Source organism: Cervus canadensis, chromosome 22 (assembly GCF_019320065.1).
Source record: "Cervus canadensis isolate Bull #8, Minnesota chromosome 22, ASM1932006v1, whole genome shotgun sequence".
NCBI lineage: Eukaryota > Metazoa > Chordata > Mammalia > Artiodactyla > Cervidae > Cervus > Cervus canadensis.
In genome coordinates this window covers 27,567,550-27,582,836 of record NC_057407.1, presented here as the reverse complement: position 1 = coordinate 27,582,836, position 15,287 = coordinate 27,567,550, and the positions used below count along the sequence as shown (strand labels likewise).

General features: G+C 42.1%; 1 pseudogene; it reads right to left on the bottom strand.

Moving 5' to 3' along the window:
• Window positions 1-2,311: 2,311 nt before the first annotated feature.
• On the bottom strand, window positions 2,312-4,521 carry LOC122424376 (annotated as a pseudogene).
• Between the last annotated feature and the right edge of the window lie 10,766 nt (window positions 4,522-15,287).

Sequence of the window (15,287 nt, the reverse complement as noted above, 5' to 3'; positions counted from 1 at the left end):
ACCCAAGGGTATTTAGTGGGCTGAACAACATAACACGCATACCAATGAGGACCTACTGTACAGGACATGCGACTCTGTTCAATGTTATTTGGCAGCCTGGATGGGAGGAGCGTTTGGGGGAGAACAGAAACATGTATACATATGGCTGAGTCCCTTCACTGTTCAGCTATAGCAACATTGTTAATTGCCTATATTCCAGTACAAAATGAAAAAAAAAAAAAAAACCAGACTCAAAGAAGTGACCAATCCAGGCAGTTTTTATACCTTTTAGACAAAAGAAACAATAAATTAAGTAGCAACACAAACAAAAAAGATAATGCACATAAACAGCTCAGCACAAAATCTAGTCCCCAGCAGATGCTTCATAATGTAAATTATCCCCTGAAAGAAAGGTGGCGATATCAAGGATTAGAGTGTCTAGAAAGTTGGGGTTCAGAGGATTTGCACTGCCTTAGTTTAACCACTGAAATGACAACACTATTGAAACAATTCATCATAGGTCTCAAGTACTGTCAGGAGCATATGGAATTTTTTTTTCCTCTTATTTAATCCTCAGAGCAAGTTTGCAATTATTAATCGCAAACAAAAGCTTGAGGAAACTGATTAGTTTGCCCAAGTTCCGTATCAAGAAAGCTTGCAGACCTGGATTGCAGTTCACAAATGCATTTAGTAGAACATTTGAAAATTATGAATCCATGCCCCACTGGTGTACACCGTGGAAGGAGGCTGCATAAAGATTAACCCAAGAAGTCAAACTGATTAAGATGTTTTCCTGACCTTTTGGTCAGAGCCCTCCTGCAAGGCCAGGCCTAAGGCAGGGTATAGTTTAAAGATCCTGAGAGTGAGTGTCCTGGCTGCTTCACCCTGGACTTGAGCTGGCTGCTGGCTCAGAGACTGGTACCTGCCTTTTCATGTGTATAAGAGTGCAAACAAGCCAGTTAGGAGGGTGGCCAGATTTAGCAAATGCAGGATGCCCAGTTAAATTTGTAAAATAGCTCTAATTTATTGGGGGAGGAAAAAAAAAGCTGCATACAGGACATTTGGGGTGTCCTGATTTAAAAAAATCAATAATGGACACCAACCAAAACCATTCCACACAGAACATGTCCCATAGATACAGGACACCCGGCAGCCCTACTTGCCAGTCCTCTGTCCAAGGGCAGGTGGGACTGTAACAGATGTATGGAAAGCTTTTGGGGATGGTATGCAAGGGACATAGGTCTTATACCTCTGTGTGGAGAGAGGTTGGTCCTTCTCAATACAAAGCCTTTCTTCATATCAGAAACCTTCCAGGCTAGGCCTGGTTTGGTCTGTCAATATGCACACAATGAAGCTCTTCTGGAAAGGCGCCCCTGAGAAAACCTTTCCTAAAACAGTTTCCTCTGGCCTAGAACGAGGTTGTTTGTAAAAGTGGTCAACGAGGCCACCTAGAGGCATGCATGGGTCATTGCAGGCAGGAGATTTCTGATGGGGCCACCCCACAATACTGAATTCAAATGGATGTACAAACCAGGTTTAAAGGCTCTTCAGAAAAAAAAAAAAAAAAAAATTGAACACCAGACAGTTTGATTTATTAGCGATGTCTTCTTGGGGAAGTTAAGTTTTTTTAACATAGCATATTCTAATAAGATAGAAATAAAAATTGCAACATGAAATTGTAAGGATTCAGTTAAACCATGAACTCCCAGTGCCCCGGACACAGCTGGCGCTTATCAGTGTCTGTTGTCATTATTGTTTCTAATATGACACTTGGAAGGACATGGAATACAAAAGAGCTGTTATTAATAACTTTTAATAATACTATAAACTTTATCAATAAAATTAAAATGGTAAGTGTCAATAATATTTAACATTCCTTGAGTACCAGGGCTGGGATTAGGTTAAAGTGAGTGAAGTACTTGCTCAAGTGCAAAATGTAAGGGGGTACCAGAAAGCCCAGATAAATGAAGATAAGTAATATTTCAACACAGTCTTTTAAAAATAATCAAGGGAATTTCATGGTGGGCCAGTGCCTCCATTGCAGAAGACTGGAGTTCAATCCCTGGTCAGAGAACTAACAGTCCACAAGCCGAGTGGCATGGCCACAAAAAAAAAATATTTTTTTTTATTTTGTGAAAACTTTTATATTTGGAATTAGCCAGATGGACTCAGTTTGTATGTATGTACATTCAGTCATATCTACCTCTTTGCAACCTCATGGACTGTAGCCCGCCAGTCCCCTTTATCCATGGAATTTTCCAGTCAAGAATACTGAAGCAGGTTGCCATTCCCTTCTCCAGGGGGTCTTCCATACCCAAGGATGGAACCTGTGTCTTTTGCATCTCCTGCATTGGCAGGCGGGTTCTTCACCAGCTGAGTCACCTGGGAAGCCCTGGACAATCCCAGTTTTGTTGGCAACATCATCATCAGGAGCCAGTCGAACACATGCGTTTTTCTGTCCATCAGTCCTGATCGGGATGTTGACCTTGGCCATGTCAGTGTCACAGAGCTTCTTCACAGCCTGTTTGATTTGGTGCTTGTCGGCCTTGACGTCCACAGTGAACACCAGTGTGCTGTCTTTTGTTCCCTTCATGGTGAGGGGCCTTGATGATGGCATAGCGGTCAAGTTTGTTTCTTCCGGGGTGCTCTTCCTAGGGTATTTGGGCTGCCTCCTGAGTCGCAGTGTTTTGGGCTGCCGGAAGGTGGGTGATGTCTGGATTTTCTTTTCTTTGTGGATGTGGACGCCTTTCAACACTGCTCTCTTGGCCTTCAAAGCCTTTGCTATGGCTGCAGCTTTGGAGGGGGACAGGGGCTTCCTTCTTCACCTTCAGCAGCGTCTTTGTGAAAAGCCACAAAATATTTTTAAAAGTCAAAATAATCAAAACCTAGGCAAAAAAAAAAAAGAAATCCACGATGAACAAAATATAAAAATTTAAAATAAGGTTAGAATCAATATTACTGCTTATTCCTTTTGCCTCTAGCTCTAACATGACTCAGCACTCCACTACATTGAACTGCACTGTGCTAACATATCATCCTACCACCAGAGGCGGCAAGCATTAAATATATCCATTTTACAGATGAGAGAAAGGAAACCCAGAGAAACTCCTCATATACACTGCCCAGGGCCACATAACTAAGTATAAAGCCAGAAATCTATCCCAGATTGGAACAATTCTAAAGCTCACATCTCGCCCTTTCTATTTTCCCATTCACAAAGGGATGCAGGCTAATATTTTTCTACTCCAGAGTATAATTTCACTTTTGCTATGTGTAGAATTGCCAGAGTTACCAAATAAAAGTAAAGGATACCCAGTTAAATTTGAAGTTGAGAATAAAATTTTAGTGTGTGTATGTCCCGTCATGTCCATCTGACCACTCTCCTCCCTGCCCCATTACCAAGGCAACCAGACATTTTAATAAACAGAATTGCAAAATGGAATTTTGAATCTGCTGGATTAAGCCTGCCATTTCGTACCTGAGCACACACCAGGAATAATAAAGGGCTTTAATAGAGTCACAAGGGCCAAAAACAAAAAAAATAGAGGAAACTGGCTTAAAATCTTAGGCTTAATGGCAAAGGGACAGTTTGAGCTTTCTCTGGCTCTACCAAAGCCCTTTTTTAGCCCTTAATGAGATGCTTTGGGATAAGAAATTACAAGCCTGAGTTGAAATAAAGAAAATGCTTTAGGTGTTCTGTGCTGTGTGTCCTACAAATGTTATTTGTTATTTTGAGATCTCTAGTTTGAGGTGATGTAAATTATTTCCTTGGCACAACAGTCTGAACCCCAGTGATTTGCTCCCCCTCATGGTGTAATGAAAATGGTTGAGAACATATGAAATTGGTGCTTTAAAAACAGTGGTAATCATGTTGCCCACCTGGAGCTGAAACATTAGCAAATTTCAGCTCCTTGGAGCTCAGTAAATTACATATATTGTCAGAAGTTATTTCTTCTAATAATGTTGCTGCATGCAGATGGAGAAGGGGAAAATATTTCAAGGCCAGCCTGAACTTTAAGTCGTATTTGAGGAATTAGGTTTCTAATAATGTAAGAGTGAATCATTATAACACAACAATGGATTTTTAGGAAATTGCATGACTTGAACAACTATTTCAATTCCTAATGCACACCCTACCTACCTTGTGAAAAATTTCTTGATCCTTCCCAAAGCAATACCTAACACTTCACACAACCCACTAATTTCCGTGTTACTGATGTGTGTGTCTGTGTGTATGTACATGCATACATGCATACTTATGCTTACTCCCCTCCCCACCTAGTCTGTGAGCTCCTGGAAATCAGGGACCATGTTTTATTTAAATATGAATTTAGAATCTAAAATCAGCTTCATGTCCAGCATGTAGCTGTGGAATTGCATAGTGTTTCCATACTGTATTTGTTTTCCAGAGCTGCCATAAACAAAGAGTCAGAAATTATGGATATGATGTGGGCAGGACTGGTTTCTTTTGAGGTGCGTGAGGGGGAATCTCTCTCATGTATCTCACCTAACTTCTGGGGGTTTGCTGGCAATCTTGGGCATACCTTGTCTTGTAACAGAAGCATCACCTTGATCTCTGCCTCCATGGTTATGTGACATTTTCCCTGTGTGCATGTCCCACTGTCTTAAATTTCCCTTTTTTATAAGGATACCCATCCCACTGGACTTCCCAAGTGGCTTAGTGGTAAAGAACCTGCCTGCTAATGCAGGAGACACAGGTTCGATCCCTGGGTCAGGAAGATCCCCTGGGAAAGGAAGTGGCAACTCACTCCAGTATTCTTGCCTGGGAAATCCCATGGACGGAGGAACCTGGCGGGCTACGGTCCATGGGGCACAAAAGAGTGGGGCACGACTTGCAACGAGACAACGGTTCTGTTAGTTTAGGCCCCACCTCACCTCGTCTACATCTGTAAAGGCCTAACTTCCAAGGGAGGTTACATTCTGAGGTACCTAGAGGGGGTTAGGACTCCAACATCTGAAGAATATTTTTGAGGTTCAAATAACTTAAAATTATAGATTGACAGGCTCTAGTTGATTTAAAAATCTCTACTCAGCAGAGATTCTGAGGGAGGGGTAAATTCTGATTCAAAATTACCCTGAGTAATTATAGTAAAGTGAAGACACCTCACTTAGATCAGGCTACTGATATGTAGGAAAACAATATTGTTTAGCCTGGATCTAGTGAACCAGGCTCTGCATTTTGCAAGATATCCTCAGCTGAGGCTTAGGCACATTCAAGGGTTATGTTGCTCTGTTAACATCCTTTCCTCTCAAACCTGAAGTTAAAGTGATTGTTCAGAAGCCACACATGCTCCCCACTCGAGGGTTTCTGTACAGCGACTTCAACTAGACCCATATACGTTACATCCACCCGGGAAGCTTGAAACCAAGAGGTAATAATGCTCCAGTCCTACAACAGACCCACTAAATCTGAATATCTGAGGGTGAACCAAAAGTCCTCCTGCGTGCTAAGTCGCTTCAGCCATGTCCGACTCTTTGTGACCCCATGGACTGTAGCTTGCCAGGCTCCTCTGCCCATGGGATTCTCCAGGCAAGGATACTGGAGTGGGTAGACATGCCCTCCTCCAGGGGATCTTCCTAATCCAGGCATCGAACCCCGGTCTCCCACATTGCAGGTGGGTTCTTTACCGTCTGAGCCGTCAGGGAAGCCCAAGAATCCTGGAGTGGGTAGCCATTTCCTTCTCCAGCGGATTTTTCCCTACCCAGAGATGGAACGCGCGTCTCAGGGCTCCTGCATTGGCAGGAGGTTTCTTTACCTCTAGCGCCACCTATCGGAGGGTGAACCAAGTCCTCAGGTGATCCTAATACGAAGCACGAGGCTCTAGTCGCGCGGAGCCGCACCTGGCCCCTCCACGCTCCCTCCCCTGGTCAGCGAATCCACTTCCTCCTTCCTCTGACGCCTGTCTGCAGAGAGGGAGCACTTTGGTCAGCTCCTCGGCCCTGGGCGTAGTCTTATCATGGTAGTTTCTACAAGCAAGTGTGCCGAGAGAGTCCTGTCGTGGTCCCAGATTGCTTGTGGAGTTCAGGTACTGTGGATGAACTAAACCCTATATATACAGTTCTGATCCAGGAGGTATGGGGTTGGGGGTCAGGGAGCCTGCGTTTCTAGTGTTCCCAGCGCGGGCCTGTGTTTCTTGTCCGTGGCTCACACTTGAAATAACAAAGAGCTGGCATCTGAACCATCCCTTCTGACTGGGCTTCAGCCTGCTATTGACAGCTAGGATGACCTTTGAACAATGTGCGGGGGGGGGGGGAGGAGGGGTGCCAAGCTCCCTGTGTTTGAAAACCTTCATTTAAATTCTAGTCGGTCTTCCTCCATATATGTGGTTCCTTCATTCCTGCCATTCCTCTGTATCCACAGTATTGCATCCAAAAATTTAACTAACCGTGGGTCATGTAGTATTGTGTATTTATTACTGAAGAAAAACACGCACACACACGTAAGTGGATGCGCACAGGTGTTGTTCAAGGATCAGCTGTCTGTGTACTTTGTCTCCTACAGAGTGCCTCTACCCTTTTCCTGGAGTTGGTTTTGTTATTTATTGAAGAAGACATAAAACACCAGTGACCTAGCTGATCTGTTTCTAGTGATTCATGAACCCTAAGGTAGTGCCTATGTAGTGAATCTTCTAGAGGCAACTGCTCAGGTGACAGTGAGTCTTCTTTTTCTGGAAACTCCTCCTCACATTCAAAGGGCATTCCAACCCCCAAGGCCAGATCTTAAAGTGGGCAGAGCTCTGGGGCTCTAGAGCCTGGCACTGTGGGTTCAAAGCCTGGCTCTGATACCTTCTAGCCATGTGACCTTGGGAAAGTCACTCGGCTTCTCTAAGCCTCCATTTTCTCCCCTCACTTCAAAGGGCTGATCTCCAGATTAAAGAAGATAATATGTAGAAAATGCATAGACAACCGCAGCCCAGAGTAAGCTCTCATTACGCACTAGCAGTGGTGATTTTGCTATTTTCTGACCTGACCCCTTAAGTATAGTTGATGGATCCAGGGGTGTGTCTGAGCCAGGCAATCACATCCCCTTTTAGGAATTTGGAATTGGAAAGTGAAAGTCTCAGAGAATGAATGCTGTCAAAATAGCAGCATTGAACGTTGCTGCTCAGATGTTTGGCAGAGAATCAGCAGCATCAGTGTCACCTGGGAGCGTGTTCCATGATACACAATTTCAGGCTCCTTCCCAGACCTTCTGAATACAGATGCATTTTTCACAAGGTGAGCATTACAGTTGGAGACACACTAGGAGGAACGTCTACTATCTCCTTGGAAGGCATCCATCATGATCTTTGTTTCTTCAAACCTGCAGAGACACCAATGCAGATTTTTATCAAATTGTTCAGTTGCTCAGTCATGTCTGACTCTTTGTGACCCCATGGACTGCAGCACGCCAGGATTCCCTGTCCTTCACCATCTCCCGAAGTTTGTTCAAACTCCTGTCTGTTGAGTCAGTGATACCACCCCACCATCTCATCCTCTGTCGTCCCCTTCTCCTCCTGCCTTCAATCTTTCCCAGCCTCAGGGTCTTTTCCAATGAGCTGGCTGTTTGCATCTGGTGGCCAAAGTATTGGAGCTTCAGCATCAGTCCTTCCAATGACTATTCAGAGTTGATTTTCTTTAGGATTTAGGTCGTATTATATCAAGTGTGACCAGCTAATGCCTTCTCTTTTTTTTTACATTTTAAAAAATACTTATATTTTTGGCTAAGACCCATCTTAGCTCCGTCTTCATTGCTGTGTGCGGGCTTTCTCTGGTTGCAATACGCTGGCTTCTCCTTGTGCTGGTTTCTGTTGTTGCAGAGCACAGATTTTAGGTGCTGGGGCTTCAGTAGTTGCAGCACAAGGGCCCTAGAGGGCGGGCTTAGTAGTTGTGGCACACGGTCTTAGAGGAATCTTTCTGGACCAGAGATTGAGCCCATGTCCCCTGGATTGGCAGGCAGATTTGTAATCATTGGGCCACCACGGAAGTCCTGCTTTATCTTTTATAAGTTTGGGCTAGCTCTAGTTACTTTCTGATTCTCGTAACCCTGCACTCAATAGCACTGCTGACTATATTTAAGAAATCTTGCAGGACGCTATAGCTTTTCCACGGTATCCTATCATGAAGACAAATCTAGAACCAGAGGAGGGGTTTAGCTTCTAAAGTCAGCACATAAGATGAGAATTAGGTCTGGTCAAAATGATGCCAGAAAATGTGTTAGAGATGTGCCGCATGAAACAGTGCTGTCATCTTTCAGCCACTGCAGTGTGGCTGGCTCTGCAATACACTGCTACATCTTCACTTGAGCCCCAGCCAAAGTAGCTTCTCTTTCATGACCACATGGTACTTATTTTTAAACCCTAGATGCACATTTTGCACAAAAAGATCTCTCTATGGAAGCTGAGAAAATGGATGCCTATTTCCCAGCTCATATCCACTCTGGGACACTTCTCCTCCCACCTTCAATCTTTCCCAGCATCAGGGTCTTTTCAAATGAGTCAGTTCTGCATATTAACAGGTCTGAATTCTTAAGATTCTCATATTTCAGTTAATGGTACTGCTTCTTTCATCTCCAAGACCACCATCTACTCCATTCAAAACTCTTCCCGTTCTCTCTTCATTCTCTCAAAGGCCACCACGCCTGTGTATGCAAACACACTCTGGATGTTTTCTCATTTCCTTAGTTTTCCACATGCTCAAGAATTATTTATAAATTGTTAATTTAAAAGATTATTACCTGTTCTGTGCTAGGTGCTGGGAATAGCACAGTCTCATGCATGGGCTCCACCCCTTAGAAGTTTGCAGTCTGGTCAGGGAGTCAATCAAGTTCATAAGTCATTGGACTATAGTGCAAAGTGGTATGATCAGGGATGCAGAATGATGAGTGGGCAATCAACTTCTCAGGGGCAGGGTGCAGTCAAGGAAGGCTTCCTGAGGGACGTAACCTCTGATTCTGTGTGTGTGTTCAATATTTCTGTTATACTTTGTTAAAAAAGATTTTTTTTTCCCATAATCATCAAGTATCAGGCAATATTGTATAGTCGCCATCTAAGAGCAGAGTCAGCAGCAAGCAGGGTGTGGTGTTAATATTGCAGGGCACTAGCCGGCTAATGGGTTCTTGTCCAGAAACCATAGCTACGCAACCATCCTGCAGTAATCCAAGCACATCTGAACTGAAATGATCATTATTTTCAGAAGTTAAAAAAAGAAAAAAAATAGGATAAAAAAAATGTTGACCAGGGTATGGGAAAACTTATTTTTATATACTACTACTAAACATATATATTAGCACAACCATTCCAAGGGCTATTTCAAAGCAACTGTTAAAATCCATGGTGGATGGAGGAGGGATGGATTGGGAGTTTGGGATTAGCAAATGCAAACTATCAAACACATATAAGTGAATCACTTTGCTGTACCAGAAACTAATAAAACATAGTAAATCAACTATACTTCAAGAAAATGATTTTTTAATTAAAAAATATCATAATTTTCTTTTTTCTTTCTTCAAAGATTTATTTACTTTTTTTAACTTTTGGTTGTGCTGGGTCTTCACTGATGCACACAGGCTTTCTCTAGTTGCAGACAGCAGGGGCTTTTCTTGTTGCAGAACATGGACTCTAGGTGTGTGGGCCTCAGTAGCTAGGGCTCAGTAGGCACGGGGGCTTAGTTGCTCCGTGGCATGTGGGGTCTTCCCAGACCAAGGATCGAACTCATGTCCCCTGCATTGGCAGGCAGATTCTTAACCACTAGGCCACCAGGGAAGCCCTATGATTTTCTTAAAATCTGAAGGACAGGATACCTTTAGACCAAGGAATAGCACATATAAAATGCTTGGTCTTTAGTTTCTTTTTCTTCCCTCGTCCTTTTTTGAGGGTTAGGAGGAGGGGTTCTGGAAATTAATAAGTTAAACTTGGGAGATAGGAAAAGGTGTCTGTGTATGACCCATCTGAGCCATTGCTAAGATTACATGTAAGTAACTGAAAAAATGGTGGCTCCTGCGATTTGGATGTCCAGTGATATAGTGGAAAGAACAAAGGCTTTGGGGCCGCTTTCGCAGATGGTGGTCTTATTAGTTGAAATAATGATAAGACCTAATTGTCTTGTCATACATTCAGATTCTGCATGTGCTGTCCCGTTTAATCCTCACAGTGTACCCATAAAGCAAGTACTATCATTACTCCCATTTTATTTATTTATAATTTTTTTTGAAAAGCTCTCTGAAGAAGCTACAGAATTTTTGTTGTTGGTGTTGTTATTTTTATTTGTTTTAGTTTTGGCCATGCCGTACAGCATTCAGGATCTCAGTTCCCCAACCAGAGATTGAAACTGGGCCATGGCAGTCAAAGCACCAAATCCTAACCACTAGACCACCAGGGAACTCACTCCCATTTTATAGATAAGCAAACTGATGCTTTATCAGGTTACATGCCCAAGGTCATTTTCCTCAGCCCTCAGATGGGATTGAAGGGGCTGATCTGTTGCTGTTAGAAGTGGATAGGAAATATCCATGTATAGTATCTAACACAGGAGATGGTTCCTCTACCTGGGATTAATGCCACTGGACCACTTTACAAATGAGCCCTCTCTATAACCATCCCCTTTGGTTACTTAAGAAACTAATACCTTTTGGCTGGAGCCCCATTTGGAAAAGCCTCATGGAATACATGTCTTTAAAAAGTTTCAAATTCTGGTTCCAGTTAACACATGCACCTCAATAATTAAATGGTGATGTATATAGATTTGATGCATATATAATACTAGACTAGCAATGAAGGTCCAGCCTACCCTTCAGAAGCTGTTGACTTGACACATCCTGTAGATCTAGCACAGTCTCAACAGAGCAGAAGGTTTGGTCTGGAGATCTACCAAGGATCTCAAGGGATATAGACATCGTGAACCCAGTGTCTGTGTTCGGGCAGTGTCAGAAGTTACTGTGCCCTGAGACTAATGAGGTAATCGGATAAACCCAGGGGGAGAAAGAAAATAGTTCCAGACTCAGAGTCCTTAGATTCTGATCAACAGTATATTTTTAACAAGCAGAAGCGTGGCCTAAATCTATGTCTGTTCTTTCAATCAATTTAACCTTTCTTTAAAGATAATATGTGAAATGTTAACCCTTTTTTAAAGATAATAAATGAAAAGGGAGATTTATGTCAATTTAAACTAAATTATGAATCAACTCTTAGTGGCAATTATTCTTTGACACAGGCTGTTCTTAAATCAAAAAACCTGTCTGGGAAGACCAAATTTGTGTTCTAATCTTCTAAATTCATTCCCAATATAGAGGACAGTAGTTGTACAGCTGATCCAAAAGAAGCTAAATAGAATCTCAGTTTGGTTTTATAAATATGATTTTAAAATCACAGATTTACTTTTGTACTTAGCTTTCCAAAGGCTTCACTGTTGTTAAGTTCCTTGGGTTCTACTACAGTTCATTTTATTTACTTAATTTTGGCTGTGCTGGATCTTTGTTGCTGCTCAGGCTTTTCTCCAGTTGTGGCGAGAAGGAATACTCTTTTTTGTGCTGGGCAGGGCATGGGCTTCTCACTGCAGCAGCCTCTCTTGTTGTGAAGCAAAGGCTCTAGAGAGTTCGGGCTTCAGTGGTTGCGACGTGTGGTCTCAGTAGTTGCGGCGCGCAGGCTTAGTTGTCCTGAGGCACGTGGGAGCCTCCCAGACCGGGGATCAAGCCCGTGTCTCCTGTATTGGCAGGCAGACTGTCATCCTCTGAGCCATCAGGGAGGACTCTTGTAATTTGTTTTAAACAAATAGTTTCATAATGGTGGTAATAACTGTCCTCATAACTGTAAATTCTAAAAATCTCTTGGTTGGGCCCTGGTCTCTCCGGCTATAGAACATCTGGCACATTCTTCTTGCTGGCTGCCGTGTTGTAAGAAAGTTAAATGTACAAACTCAGGAGCAAACATGGCATGTGATCAGTTGTACTCTTAAGACGTAGATCCTAGGGGATATTTCACGAATGGCTCTTGGTCCAGGTCGCTCTTTGTATATAGGGGTATATACAGGGAGACTCCTACTTTTCTCTACTCATTTTCCCCTCTAGGACAGAATTTCCTACCTCTACACTATGGACCTTCGGGGCCACATTCTTCTGTTGTAGGACCCTGTCCTTAGGATGTTTAGCACCATGCTTTGCATAAAGTAAAATCCACAGAACTTATGCATCTTATCACTAGAAGTTTGTACCCTTTGACCAACATCCCCTCAGTCCCTGGAAGCACCATTCTACTATTGGTGTCTATGAGTTTGGCCTTTTTTAGATTCTAGGTGTAAATGAGATCATACAGTATTTGTCTTTCACTATCTGCCTTTCTCGGCTTCCCAGGTGGCGCTGGTGGTAAAGAACTCGTTTGCCAGTGCAGGAGACAAGAGACGTGGATTTGATTCCTGGGCTGGGAAGATCCCCTGGAGGAGGGCGTGACAACCCTCTCCAGTATTCTTGCCTGAAAACCCCATGGACAGAGGAGTCTGGTGGGCTGTGGTTCATAGGGTCACAAAGTGTCGGACACAACTGAAGCAACTTAGCATGCACATATCTGACTTTCTACCTTGTTTCACTGCATTCAAGGTCCATATATGTTGTTCCAAGAGGCACAATATTTCCTTTTCTGTGTCCAAATAATATTCTTTTTTGTGTGTGTATAATATATTATATATATACATATATCAGATTTTCTTTGTCCATCCATCTGTCAGTGGTCACTTAGGCTCTTTCCACGTCTCGGCTATCGTGATGATTTTGCATTGAACATGAGACATTTCTTTGAGGTCTGATTTAAATTCTTTTGAATATATATCCAGACGAGAAATTGCTGAGTCATATGGTACTTCTATTTTTGATTTTTTGAGGAGCCTCTGTATTGTTTTCCATCATGGTTGTACCAGTTTGCATTCTCACCAACAGTGGACAAGGGTCCTGTTTTCTCACCAAGAGAGTTGTTCTCTTATGTCTTTTTGATAATAGCCATCCTAATAGGTGTGAGGTGATATCTCACTGTGGTTTTAATTTGCATTTCCTTGATGATTAGTCATGTTGAGCGTCTTCTAATGTACCTGTTGACCATTGGTATGTCTTCTTTGGAAAATGTCTGTTCAGATTGCCTGCCGATTTTTGATTGGATTATTTGGGGGATTTTTTGCTGTTGTGTGTATTCCACAGATATATTTATGTGTATGTGTGCATGTGCATGGGTGCACACTCAGTCATGTCCAACTCTTTATGACCCCATAGATGCAAAGGGCTCCTCTGTCCATGAAATTTTCCATGCAAGAATACTGGAGTGGGCTTTCATTTCGTACTCCAGGAATCCTCCCAACCCAGTGATCGAACCTGCATCTCCTGCTTGGCAGATGGATTCTGTTACCACTGCACCATCTAGGAATGAGATTACATATATAATTTCCACTTTGTTGAGAACTTTTATCATGAAAGTGTGTTGAATTTTGTGACATGCTTTTTCTGTATTGACTGATGGGATCACATGATCTTAATCCTTAATTCTATTGATGTGATGTATCACATTTATTTATTTGTATATGTAGAGCCAAGTTTGCATCCCAGGGATAAATCCCACTTAGTCATGGTCTGTGATCCTTTTAGTGTGCTGTTAAATTCAGTTGGCTGATATTTTGTTGAGAAATTTTGCATCTATATTCATCAGAGATAATGACCTGTAGTTTTATTTTCTTGCCCTGTCCTTATCTGGCTTAGGTATCAGGGTAATGCAGGCCTCATAAAATGAGTTTGGAAGTATTCACTCATCTTCAGGTTTTTTGAACAGTTTGAAAAGGACTGTTATTAATTCTTGAAACGTTTGGTGACATTCACCAGGGAAGCTGTCTGATCCTGGACTTTTCTTTATTAGGAGGTTTTGGATTACTACTTCAAATTCCTTAGTCATCATTGGTCTGTTCAGATGTTTTATCTTTTTTGAAATTTTATTTATTTATTAAAGTATAGTTGATTTACAATTGTTGTCAAGTTTCAATATACAGCAAAGTGATTCAGTTTTATATCTATATGTATGTATATATGTGTATGTATATTTCTTTTCAGACGTGTATGTATATTTCTTTTCAGATCCTTGGGAGTTCCCTGGTGGTCTGGCAGGTGGGACTTGGCACTATCACTGTAATGGCTTGAATTCAACCCCTGGCTGCAGAACTAATATCCCACAATCTATGAAGCCAAAAAAAAAAAGCCCCCAAAACAACCCCCTAAAACAGATTACTATCCATTATGGATTATTACAAGATACTGAGGATGATTCTGCGTGCTCGACAGCATGTCCTTGTTGGTTATCTGGTTTATATTTAGTACTGTGTGTATGTGGATCCCAAACTCCTAATGTATCCCCCTCCTTTTCCCTTTGAAAATCATGGATATGTATTCAGATTTTCTGTTTCTTCATAACTGACTCTTGGTAGGTTGTATGTTTCTCAGAAAGTATTCATTTTTAAGTCAGGCAGTTTTGGGTGTATAATTACTCACAGCAGTCTCTTAGGATCCCTTGTATTTCTGTGGTATCAGTTGTAATGTCTCCTCTTTCATTTGTAATTTAGTTTATTTGAGTCTTCTTTTTTTCTTGGTAAGTTTAGCAGAAGGTTTGTTAGTTTTTTACTTCCTCAAAACACCAACCTTTATTTTCACTGACTCCTTTCGTTGTCTTTTTAGTCTTTATTTCTTTGATTTCTGCTCTAATCTTTATTATTTTCTTCTCTCTGATAACTTTGGGATTGTCGTTTGATCATTGTGTCAGACTCTTTTGAGACCCCAAAGATTGTAGCTTACCAGGCTCCTCTGTCCATGGGATTTCCCAGGCAAGAATAGGGGAGTGGGCTGCCACTACTTTCTGCAGAGGGTTTTCCCAGCCCAGGGATCCAGCCAGTGTCTCTGGCTTGACAGGCAGGTTCTTTACCTCTGAGCCACCGGGGAAGCCCAACTTTGGGATTAGATTGGTTTTATGTTTCTAATCCCTTGAGGTATAAAGCTAGGTTGTTTATTTGAGATTCTTCTTTCTTAATAAAGGCATTTGTTGCAATCAACTTCCTTCTTAGAACTGTTTTTGCTGCATCTCATAAGTTTTAATATATTGCGTTCACATACTGTTGAAGCTTAGCTCGGGGAATTTTGAACATGACCTTGCTAGTATGTGGAATGAGTGCAGTTGTGCAGTAGTTTGAGCATTCTTTGGCATTGCCTGTCTTTGGAACTAAAATGAAAACTGACCTTTTCCAGTCCTGTGGTCACTGCCGAGTTTTCCAAATTTGCTGGCATATTGAGTGCA